This window comes from Anabrus simplex, chromosome 2 (genome assembly GCF_040414725.1).
Source record: "Anabrus simplex isolate iqAnaSimp1 chromosome 2, ASM4041472v1, whole genome shotgun sequence".
NCBI lineage: Eukaryota > Metazoa > Arthropoda > Insecta > Orthoptera > Tettigoniidae > Anabrus > Anabrus simplex.
This window is the reverse complement of record NC_090266.1, coordinates 977,165,622-977,177,491: the sequence shown is the minus strand read 5'-3', so window position 1 is coordinate 977,177,491 and position 11,870 is coordinate 977,165,622.

Below are 11,870 nucleotides of genomic sequence, written 5' to 3'. Positions count from 1 at the left end.
ACTAACTAACTACAAATGCTTTCATTCCCCACCCTGAAGGGTAACGCCCTCTCTCTGGCCAGGAGAGGTGACGGGGTTGGGGAGAAGTGTAAGAATAAGGAGAGTGGAAAAGGAAGATATTCTTTATTAGGGCTTGGAAGCGGAGATGGAATTACGGGAGAAGTGTGGAAGGACTCGTGCATTTTATTGAGAATTTTTCATGAGTTACATACATTGAGTGTCATAGGGTTTACAATACAGTTTACACATACATATAGTGTTGGTACAGTTTGCCGGTTTGACGTGATGGTTTAGTAAGGGGTACTGGCGTGGAGTTGGGATGTAAGGAAGTGGATGGTTGTTGTAATGTTGGTGATGGATGTGGCTAGAAGGCGGAGAAGGTCTAGAGTTTGGAGGGGCGGTAGGAGGAAGCTATTTTGAGGAATGGGTAGGTGCATGGCTTGCGGGGGTGTGGTGGGTGGTGGGGGTGGCCGGGGGCGACGGTGAGGGTTGTTGGGAGGGGAGCGCATAGTATGGGGTGGGGAGCATAAGTGCTCTACTCGGTGGTGCTGGCTGTGAATTCGGACGCTGTTGGTTATGAGATGACGTACTTCTTCTTCGGAGGGGAGTTGAATTCGTACCATGAATGTTGGGCCGTGCCTGTTGTAAATGCGATATGCTCGGCGGGCTGGGACGCCTGCTGTTAGGAGTTCTTTAAGGATGTTTCTGGTTTGATGGCTGGGTCAATGCCTCGAATGACACAGCTCGGCACTGGTAGCTGCTGGGGTGCTGGTGTTGCGGCGTGAGTTCCGCTTTAGCCTTAGCACGAGCAACACGTATCTCGAGCAAGTGTGGAGCCGTACAGTGAAGTGGGGAAAGCCCGTTTGGTTTCAGTGTTTTGCGTATTATACGCTTAGGGAACTAACGACATTACGGAACGATGATAGTTGAAAGGAAAAATACAATCGTCATCACTTTCACAGAACGAGATATACCAAGACCAGCTCCCTACGAAATCCACGAGTGGAATTTTGAAAATTTGAAACTTGATGAAGCCGACATCGAAACATTACAGCTCAACGGAATTTCCCGACAAGTCTTCATTAAGTGCAGGAGGCAAGAGACAGTTGATCATCTTCTCAAGCACTATGCAGGTGAGCAATATTTTGTTCATACCAATGGCTATCGTAGTAAAATAACTGTTGATTCGGCCGGCCTAGGGATTAAACTTGTGAGAGTTTTTAACCTCCCCACCGAAACATCTTATGGACACATTTCAGATGTTTTGCGTCAGTACGGGACTGTACTTTCAGTAAGTGATGAAGCGTGGAGTTCCAATTTTCGATATAAGGTGCACGATGGCATACGTGCAGTACGCATCATGCTTAAAAAACATATCCCTTCCTAGGTAGACATAGCAGGAAATAAGGCTTTAGTAAGTTATGATAACCAACCACCAACCTGTGCCAGCTGCAGTAAGATAGGCCATTACCGTAGTGAGTGCCCAACGCGCCGTTTACCAGTTCAAACACCTGCTACACCCGACAAGCCAACCTGGGCGACCTTGACTTCAGCCTTGGGGAAGCTACCGACGCAACGTATACCTCTCACAACAACACAACTCACCCCAGATTTTCCAGAGGTGGACACACGATCAGCTGATACACCAGACTCACATGTAAACACACCGTCCGCACAACAGGCAGAAATAACCACAGAAGAGGAAGAGACACAAGTAGTGCAGCCAGCACACAACCACCTTGAGGAGACAACAGAACCTGTTTGCGATAGAAATTCCCCAGTGGAACAGTCGCTCCGCTTATCAACCTACCAAAATAATACCCAGTTAAATGATGTACCCGTACTATCAGAACCACCCTCACAGCACCAGACACAACTTTGTGAACCTGTCAGCGAACCGTCCCCGACACCTACCAGTGACATGAATGGCTTAAAAAATGACACCACCACACAGTCTGTGCAGACGCATTCCGCACAGTGCACAAACAAAGTAGGCGGTGACGAAGGTAGTTTAATGGAAACGGAAACCACCAATTCAAAATCCAACCAAGCAGTTAGTCACAGGGATCCAAGATTAAAAAGATCGGTTGAGGGGAATGATAGGAAGAAAGTAATAAAATTAAGTAAATGTCTTTCACAAACCTAATCTGAAGAATATTTACGTGCTGTTGGGTAACGCCAAACGAGTATGGAAGCTGCTAATGTTTTTTTTCTTGGTAATCTTAGCTGTGACGTCAGTAGTTAGCTGCTACGGTACTCTGAATGTGAACTGCCTCCGAAGTCAGAGCAAGCAGGTCTTGCTAAAAGAATTTATTAAAGACTAGCAAGATACCCGTGCTTCGCTACGGTATTATACTGAAATTTATAATTGAATGCTTATTGTCTTAGATATATAATCCGCCGAAATTCGCGATCTGACTCGTTCTTTGCGAGAATCCACCAAAATTCCCGATCTATTATTTTACGGCACGTTTCCTCCCATTTTAAAATCTTCCTTTCCAGCAATCGATTTCGTACTTCCCGGGTTAGGCTCAAGTATTCTTCCAGGTCAGTTGGGTCCGTAAATCTTTGCCATCTTTTCCTATAATATTTTTAATACGGATATAATCCTTCAGGAGATCCGGCGTGCTGTCATACTGGGTGCCTTGGCGGCACTGAACCCGCGAACGGACTGCATTCTTAGTCATTACCCGTCCAGGAGCCGTTTCCATCGCGGTCCGCAATTTGACGACGGTCCGGAATATTATTATTATTATTATTATTATTATCATGTGTTGCTGGAATGGCTGATGACAGGGAAAACCGGAGTATCCGGAGAAAAACCTGTCCCGTCTCCGTTTTGTCCAGCACGAATGCCACATGGAGTGACCGGGATTTGAACCACGGAACCCAGCTGTGAGAGGCCGGCGCGCTGCCGCCTGAGCAACGGAGGATCCTTATAAGTACATTAATAACAGTAAAATCAATTGGTCTCACCTCCTTCTACACCCCACCGCCGTTAAGTTTATTTACAGCCACCCCCCCCCCCCGAAAAAGAATTAAAAGGATGCTTGTTTCTTTATGTTTAAGGAAGATTCCAAACACCAATGTTCACGTCTATTACCTTCAGTTTTGAGATATAAGTATCCACATAAAAATAATTTACTTTTTTTTCACTTCATTTCACAATAATCTCTCCTCCCCCTAAATGAATTTTCCCGCAAAAAAATACTTGTTTCTTTAATAGCAAAGGATCTTCTAAATACCAATTATCACGACTCTAACTTCTTCAGTTTTTGATTTATGTGTCCTCATGAAAGGAATTCAACTCCTTTACACTCCCGCCCTCCAAGATGGTTTCCCCACCAAAACGCCTTTTTCTTTGTTTTTAAAGGAGATCCAAATACGAATTTTCACGTCTGTAACAACTTTAGTATTAGATGTATGTATTCTCATACAATTAAGTCAACTAATGTTTCAATTCTTTCACCCCCCCCCCTTCATTGGATTTTCCGAGAATACGTGTTTCTTTACTTTTAAAGCAGATTGCAAATATCAAATTTCACGTCTGTAACATCTTCATTTTTGAGATATCAGTAGCCTAATTAAAAGATTTCAACACCATTTTCAGTCACTTTTACCCCCGCCCTCCACACAAGTAGTATTTCCGAAAACTAAAAATACACTTTTCTTTATGTTTAATAGAGATAAAAGATACCACTTTTCACTTCTGTAACATGTTAAGTTTTTTAGATATCCGTAAAAATTCTCATTTTAAAATTTCACCCCTTTTGGGTTCCCCTTAAGTAGAGTTTCCAAAAACAAATAATCTATATTTCTTTACATTTACAGGAGATTTACACCCACTTTTTACGTCTGTAACATTTTTCGATTCCAAGATATTCTGTAGATATAGTCTTTCAAAAAATTCACCCCAATTTGTCACTCCTGTTTAACCGCCATTAATTGACTTTTCCAAAAACTAAAAAATACGTGTTTCTTTATTTTTAAAGGAGATCCCATATGCGAATTATCAGTTCTGTTATATCCTTCGTTTCTGAGATATGCGTATCCTCATTAAAGGCATTCAACCCATTTTTCACCCTTTTACACCCCTCCTATTAGGACTTACTTGAAACAAAAAAATACGTGTTCCTTTATTTTTAGAGGAGATTCTAACCACCAATTTTTACATCTGTAAATTTTTAAGTTTTAAGATGTAGACACACTCATTTAAAAAATTCACCCCCGTTTTCACCCCCCAATGTTTGGATTTTCCAAAAACGAAAAAATACCTGTTTCTTTACTTTTAAAATAGATCCAAAATACCAATTTTCAGGTCTGTAATATCTTCAGGTTCTGAAATATAAGTATCCTCATGCAAGGCATTCAACCCATTATTCACCCTTTTACACCCTTCCTATTGGGATTTTCCGAAAACAAAACAATACGTGTTTCTTTATTTTTAAAGGAGATTCTAAATACCAATTTTTACATCTATAAACTTAAAAAGTTTTGAGATATAGATACACTCATTTTAAAAATTCACCCCCTTTTCACCCCCCCATTAATTGTATTTTCCACAAACAAAAAATACGTGTTTATTTATTTTTAAAGGAGATCCCAAACACCAATTTTCAGGTCTGTAATATCTTCAGGTTCTGAAATATAAGTAGACTCATGAAATGCTTTCGACCCATTTTTCAACCTTTTCCACCCTTCCTATTAGGATTTTCCGAAAACAAAATATACGTGTTCCTTTATCTTTAATGGAGATTCTAAATACCTATTTTTACACCTATAACCTTTAAAAGTTTTGAGATATAGATACACTCATTTTAAAATATTGTCCCTGTTTTACCCCCCTTAATTGGGTTTTCCAGAAACAAAAAAATACGTGTTTCTTTATTTTTAAAGGAGATCCCAAACACCAATTTTCAGGTCTATAATATCTTCAGTTTCTGAGATATAAGTAGCCTCATTAAAGGCATTCAACCCCTTTTTCACCCCTTTTCACACCTCCTATTGCGATTTTCCGAAAACAAAAAAATACGTGTTTCTTTATTTTTAATGAAGATTCAAAATACCAATTTTTACATCTACGAACTTTAAAAGTTTGGAGATATAGATTCACTAATTTTAAAAATTAACCCCCTCTTCACCCTCCCATTAATTAGATTTTCCAAAAACAAAAAAAAATACGTGTTTCTTTATTTTTAAAAGAGATCAAAAGTACCAATTTTCAGGTCTGTAATATCTACAGTTTCTGAGATATAAGTACCGGTATCCTGATAAAAGGCATTCAACACATTTTCCCCCATTTTCACCCTTTTTCACCCCTCCTATTGGGATTTTATGAAAACAAAAAAATACGTGTTTCCTTATTTTCAAAGAAGATTCTAAATACCAATTTTTACATTTGTAAACTTTTAAAGTTTTGAGATATAGGTGCACTCATTTTAAAACTTCACCCCCCCTTTTCACCCCCTTAGCAATGGAAAATCCAAAAATCCTCTCTTAGCGAGCACCTACATCTTAATATGAATGTATCTCCAAAATTTCATTTCATTATGTCCAGTAGTTTTGGCTCGGCGATGATGAATCAGTCAGTCAGTCAGGACAAGCTATTTTATATATATATAGATTATGATTTAGACGTAGTTTTCTTGCAAGAGGTTAACGTCACGAACTTAGCTTTCCTTGGATCTCAATACAGTTATATACTCAATGCCGGAGAAAATTTAAGAGGAACTGCCATCGTCTATAGAGCTGGGATAAATATCAAACTCAGTGAATGTCACCCGAGTGGAAGAATTTCATGCATACTTACCGAAGATAATACACTGATGATTAATATATATCTACACTCAGGAACACACAGACGCCAAGAACGGGAAGATTTCATTCAGAAGGAACTGCCTTATTTCCTGCGTCACAATTATGATAACATTATTCTCGGAGGTGATTTCAACTGTGTATTAAATGCAAAAGATCAGACAGGTGAATTCCATCCCTCACTGGCATTAGGGAGAGTATATCGCGAACTTCGGCTTTGTGATGTGTGGGAAGTTCTTCATGGTAACAGAGTCGAATATACTTTCTTCCGAGGTACGGCTGCTTCAGGTATCGACCGCTTTTATGTAAATAAAGAATCAGAGAATAATATCTGAGCAGTAACTGTTAATGTTGCACCATTCAGCGATCATCATGCAATAGTGATGAAGACTGCGGGGCATAGACCGGCGGCACAGATGGGAAGGGGTTACTGGAAAATAAACAGCTCCTTACTGTCTGACGACGATATACAAAATGAATTTTCACTCCTGTGGAATGATCTGGAAACTCGAGTGCGAAGAGGTGGACAACTTTCGATCAAATCTTGGCTATACAAGTTTTAGCCAGCTATTCAGAGCTTTTTCAAACGAAAGGGAGTAGAAAAGGCCATCAACAGACGCCGTACGCTGCATTCTTATTACGTGATTCTTCACGATCTTGTCACCCGTCAGCAAGCCGGAAATGACGTATCCAATCATTTGACCGCTGTTAAACGCCGAATCAACTCAATACAGGAAACTATTCTCCGAGGAGCAATCATTCGCTCCCGTGCAACATCAGTCATACACGAAAAGAATAAAGCGAAGAATAAATACATTCACTCGTTAATTACAGATGACAATAGGAGTCTTACCACTACAAGAGACTGCATTACTGAAGCCGAAAAATTCTTCAAGAGAACATGTAGTGAAAGTGAGATATCGATACCCGACCAAAACAAAATACTCTCCTACTTAGATCAACGTTTGCCTGAGGAAGGAAAACAGCAGCTGACCCGTGAGATCACAGAGGAGGAAGTTCTAAAGGCCCTGCGCACTGCAAGTGACAGATCAGCTCCTGGCCCAGACGGTCTCAGCTTCACCTTCTACAAAAAGTACTGGCCAGTCATTAAACATACGCTCGTAGAATTGATGAACATTCTATTAAACAACTCCGAAGAATCAACTGGATTCAGCGAAGGCATAATCATTCTTATTCCAAAAGTGTCAATGCCCCGAACTTTATCAGACTATCGTCCTATAACCTTACTAAATGCAGACTACAAATTATTTATGAAAATTCTGGCCAACAGGTTACGGCCGTTTCTGGCAACCATCATTCAGCTAGGGCAGACGTGTGGCATTCCGAACAAGAAAATCACTTTTAATCTCCAAGCAATTAGAGATGCTATATTATTATGTGAACACTACCCTCACAATGCCGCAGCAATACTTAATCTTGACTTTGAAAAGGCTTTTGATCGTGTTCACCATGGTTATTTGTTTACGATTCTCGATAAGTTTGGTATTCCACAGTCAACATGTAGTATCATTAGATCTCTATACACTCATGCTCATTCCCGAATACTCCTCAATGGTAATTTCTCCAAACCTATTCCAATACGAAATTCAGTGCGACAAGGATGTCCTCTATCTATGATCCTCTTCGCCTTAAGTATAGAACCCTTCATTCGAGCTGTCCATCACCTCCTAAAGGATGTACCAAATCCACACAAGATGTTTACCGTCCGAGCGTATGCTGACGACGTAACACTTTTATTACGGAACCGAGCCCAAGCGGATCAGCTGATTGGAATAATATCTGTGTACGAAAGAGCCGCCAACGCGAAAGTGAATTATCAGAAATCTGTCTTGTTACCTCTCGGTACCTGGCCAAACCACATCACAATTGCTGGAATCCCTTTCAAAGAAGAAATAACAATTCTCGGTTTGAAATTTACAGGCAAATTTCAGGAGACAGTCGAAAAGAATTGGACTGCAGTCATCAACACTGTCCGGAACACAATGACGAAGGATCTCAGCAGAAATCTTAATCTAATACAGAAAGTATGGCACATTAACTCATTCGCTCTGTCCAAGATATGGTACACGGCTCAGGTCTTCCCCATTTCAGAGAAACATGCACAAAGAGTAGAACTTGGAATTAGTTACTATCTATGGAGAGGATACATATATCGCATATCAAGAAATCAGCTCAGAAGGCCAGTTGATCAAGGGGGCCTAGGCCTCATCGCCGTCTCCGCTAAATGCCAGGCTCTGCTTCTGAGGTCAATTCTACTGGCAAAGAATGGACTCGGGGATATTAATGATATGCATTTTTGGACATCACCTCGAACTGGAAGCTTTAAACGAGTACTGCATACTATTGAATCTTTCTATCCTCATGTGAATCAACAGTGCATTCCACCCACGCAAATCATCTACCGTCGTCTTTTAAACCGTCAACTTGTTACCCCACAGATCATGGAAAAATTCCCCAACAGAAATTGGAAAAATATCTGGAAGCAGTTCACAACACAAGAGATCCCAACAGACTGGAAAAGTTCAGCATACATAGCCATCCAAGATGCCATACCAACCGAGGAGAAAAAATTTCGCCACAACTTGGTCCAGTCACCCTTGTGCCACAAATGTGAGATTCCAACTATTGATACACAACTCCACAGACTAACTCGATGTGATGGTATGATGGACGTTTGGCGATGGACACTGACTCTGGTGCAGCAGTTATCATCTTCCAATAACCCTAACGATATATATCGTATCTTGTTAGCTTTGGACATATCCAACAGGAACAACAAGTTTGCCCTAGTATGGCTAGCAATGGGCTTTCTTCATTATGCGCAGACCAACGAGAAATGTTCTATACAAGATTTTAGGCAGTTTCTCAAGACAGCGAGACAAAAACTGAAAGTGTATAGTGCTTCTGGAGGTCAGGAGAAATTCAATGAACTTTCTGTTCTTAACTTGTGATGATACAGATTGTGTAAATAATACTTTGTTTCTGTTTGCATTTATTTGTTTCTCTATTTAATAATCTAAATTAACGATGTAATTGTATAGTGTATCGGTCACCGACGAAAGTGGATCGCCTTCCCGTTCCTCATTAAAGTGATGGATCACGTGTGTTAATTATATATATTTTTTTTAAAAAAACAAGATATCTTAATGGTCGTGATATCTCTCAAGATTTGTTGTTTTTTTTGTTGATTTTGTATTTGATGTTTATCTGTAACAGTATGTCTAATTTACGCAGCACTGTAATTAATTATGTATCCTTTACTTTGCTCTAGAAAATTAAAATAATTATTTGAAAAAAAACCAATCACCTGCCCACTCACCTCAGCGCTCAGCGCTTCACTTACACTTCACTCGATCAGTGTAATCAGTCAAGTCGATTGTGTATGAGTGTTCCTGATTTGTCTGGCGCGCTGTGATTTGATTTCTTCAATGACAATGGCTAAATGGAGTAGTGAAACAACGTCAAAATTCATTCAAGAGTACAAAATGATGTAACCCCAATCTCATAAAAAAAAGTGGTCAAGGGAGTGGAGGCAGAAGTGGTGAAGGTGGTAGTGGTGCTGGTAAATGTAATGGTGGTGGGGGGTGGTGGGGACGTCGTTTGGCAAGATGAACGGGGTTGAACAGTGAGAGGGGGGTCAGGAAGGTAGCGCAGGTCATGTAACATATTCTCGGGAGTAGGAACCACCTCGTGCCGTCGACCAGAGATTATGGCGCCATGGGCGATGAAGTTCTCCACCTGGGCTTGTTCCCGAAAGAAGGCGAGGACGTCCGTTGAAGTTTGACCAGAGGATCTGTCCTGAAGCCGGGCAACTTCCCAAATCGAGTGGCTGTGTCTATCAACTTCATTGCAAATGAACCAGTTCGAGAAGGATGTGTCCACGCCTTTGATGATACAGGTGTACATGGTGGGGGAAAGGCGACAGTCAACTAGGCGTCTGCCAGTTTGATTGTCCTTGGGCCGGCTGAGTTAGCGAAGAGCAGAGGGCCACCCAGCCGCAAAAATGTAGAGGCGTGAGGTAGTAGTCGAGAGTGTTGCATGTAACTAACTAACTACAAATGCTTTCATTCCCCACCCTGAAGGGTAACGCCCTCTCTCTGGCCAGGAGAGGTGACGGGGTTGGGGAGAAGTGTAAGAATAAGGAGAGTGGAAAAGGAAGATATTCTTTATTAGGGCTTGGAAGCGGAGATGGAATTACGGGAGAAGTGTGGAAGGACTCGTGCATTTTATTGAGAATTTTTCATGAGTTACATACATTGAGTGTCATAGGGTTTACAATACAGTTTACACATACATATAGTGTTGGTACAGTTTGCCGGTTTGACGTGATGGTTTAGTAAGGGGTACTGGCGTGGAGTTGGGATGTAAGGAAGTGGATGGTTGTTGTAATGTTGGTGATGGATGTGGCTAGAAGGCGGAGAAGGTCTAGAGTTTGGAGGGGCGGTAGGAGGAAGCTATTTTGAGGAATGGGTAGGTGCATGGCTTGCGGGGGTGTGGTGGGTGGTGGGGGTGGCCGGGGGCGACGGTGAGGGTTGTTGGGAGGGGAGCGCATAGTATGGGGTGGGGAGCATAAGTGCTCTACTCGGTGGTGCTGGCTGTGAATTCGGACGCTGTTGGTTATGAGATGACGTACTTCTTCTTCGGAGGGGAGTTGAATTCGTACCATGAATGTTGGGCCGTGCCTGTTGTAAATGCGATATGCTCGGCGGGCTGGGACGCCTGCTGTTAGGAGTTCTTTAAGGATGTTTCTGGTTTGATGGCTGGGTCAATGCCTCGAATGACACAGCTCGGCACTGGTAGCTGCTGGGGTGCTGGTGTTGCGGCGGTTGTATCTTGTTGTGAGGCTGGCTGTGCGGCATTGGTTACATCTGCTTGGTTGGCAGAGGATTGCTGAGGACTAGGCGGTGTGAAGTTTATAGAGGTGATGGGTATTGACATTATGGGAGAGGGGTGAGTGGTCGTGGTAGTTATGATAGAAGTGTGGGGTGGGGTGTAGGCCGAGGTAGTGACGGTAATGGGGGGAGGCTGCTGGGTAGTTCTAGGTTGATATTCATCAACGGTGGGAAGAGTGTTAGGATTATTGAACATTTGCTGCAATATGTATTCTGAAGTTGGCAGCACTTCAGGAAGTCTGTTATTGATCTTCGCGCCGCTGGTTTCGAGGACTGACGTTTCGTCTCCATCTCGTAGGAATGCCAGGACCTGTGTTGATGGTAGTGAAGTTGATCGATCCCGGAGCCTGCGGACATCGTGGACTCGGGAGCCGGACCTGCGTAGTTCGGTGAGAATGAAGTTCTCCGTGAGGGCGGGGTCCACACCTGTGATGAGGCAGGAATACATGATGTGCTGGAGAGGCGACAGCCAACGAGGCGTCTGCCTATTTATTATTGATTGGCCCGGCTGAGGCAATGATGAGTAGAGAGCCACCCAGCCGCAAAAATGAAGGGGCGTGACGAAGTGTTGAGAGATGGATCGTGTAAATGTCCAGGAATACTCGCTGTGTGTGTCGTGTGTGTTGCATGTTCAACTCTGAACCCCTTAATACCATTAACGAAAGTGAAAACACGTCAGTATCTTAAGCAGCTAAAGACTTATTTGAGGTAGACATCCTAGTCGAATAACCCTGTATAACTTGTGAATAACTGCAGATAGGATGTACACCTACCTGGATAGTAGAGGCGTGCATTATTCGAACGTGAGATGGGGCAGGATGCGCCTTGCTCTACATGCAAACATCATTACGCATGAGTGGAAGGCCGGAGTTGCTTCCAATTCATTCGACAGGGTAGTGATGGGCAATGCTCTCGAGATCGATTCTCAGGTGCTGCGATCTGTGCAACGTCCCAGTAACTACGAGCGTAAGCTTCATAGCATACCATCAGTGTTCTCATACGGAAACGTTGCCATTTTGTCGAAAGCCTAGAATAGTACTGCATGTTCAAGTATTAGCCCCTTAATACCATTAACGAAAGTCAAAACAATGCCAGTATCTTAAACGGTTCGCCAGTCATTTGAGGTGGATATCTTAGCTGAAT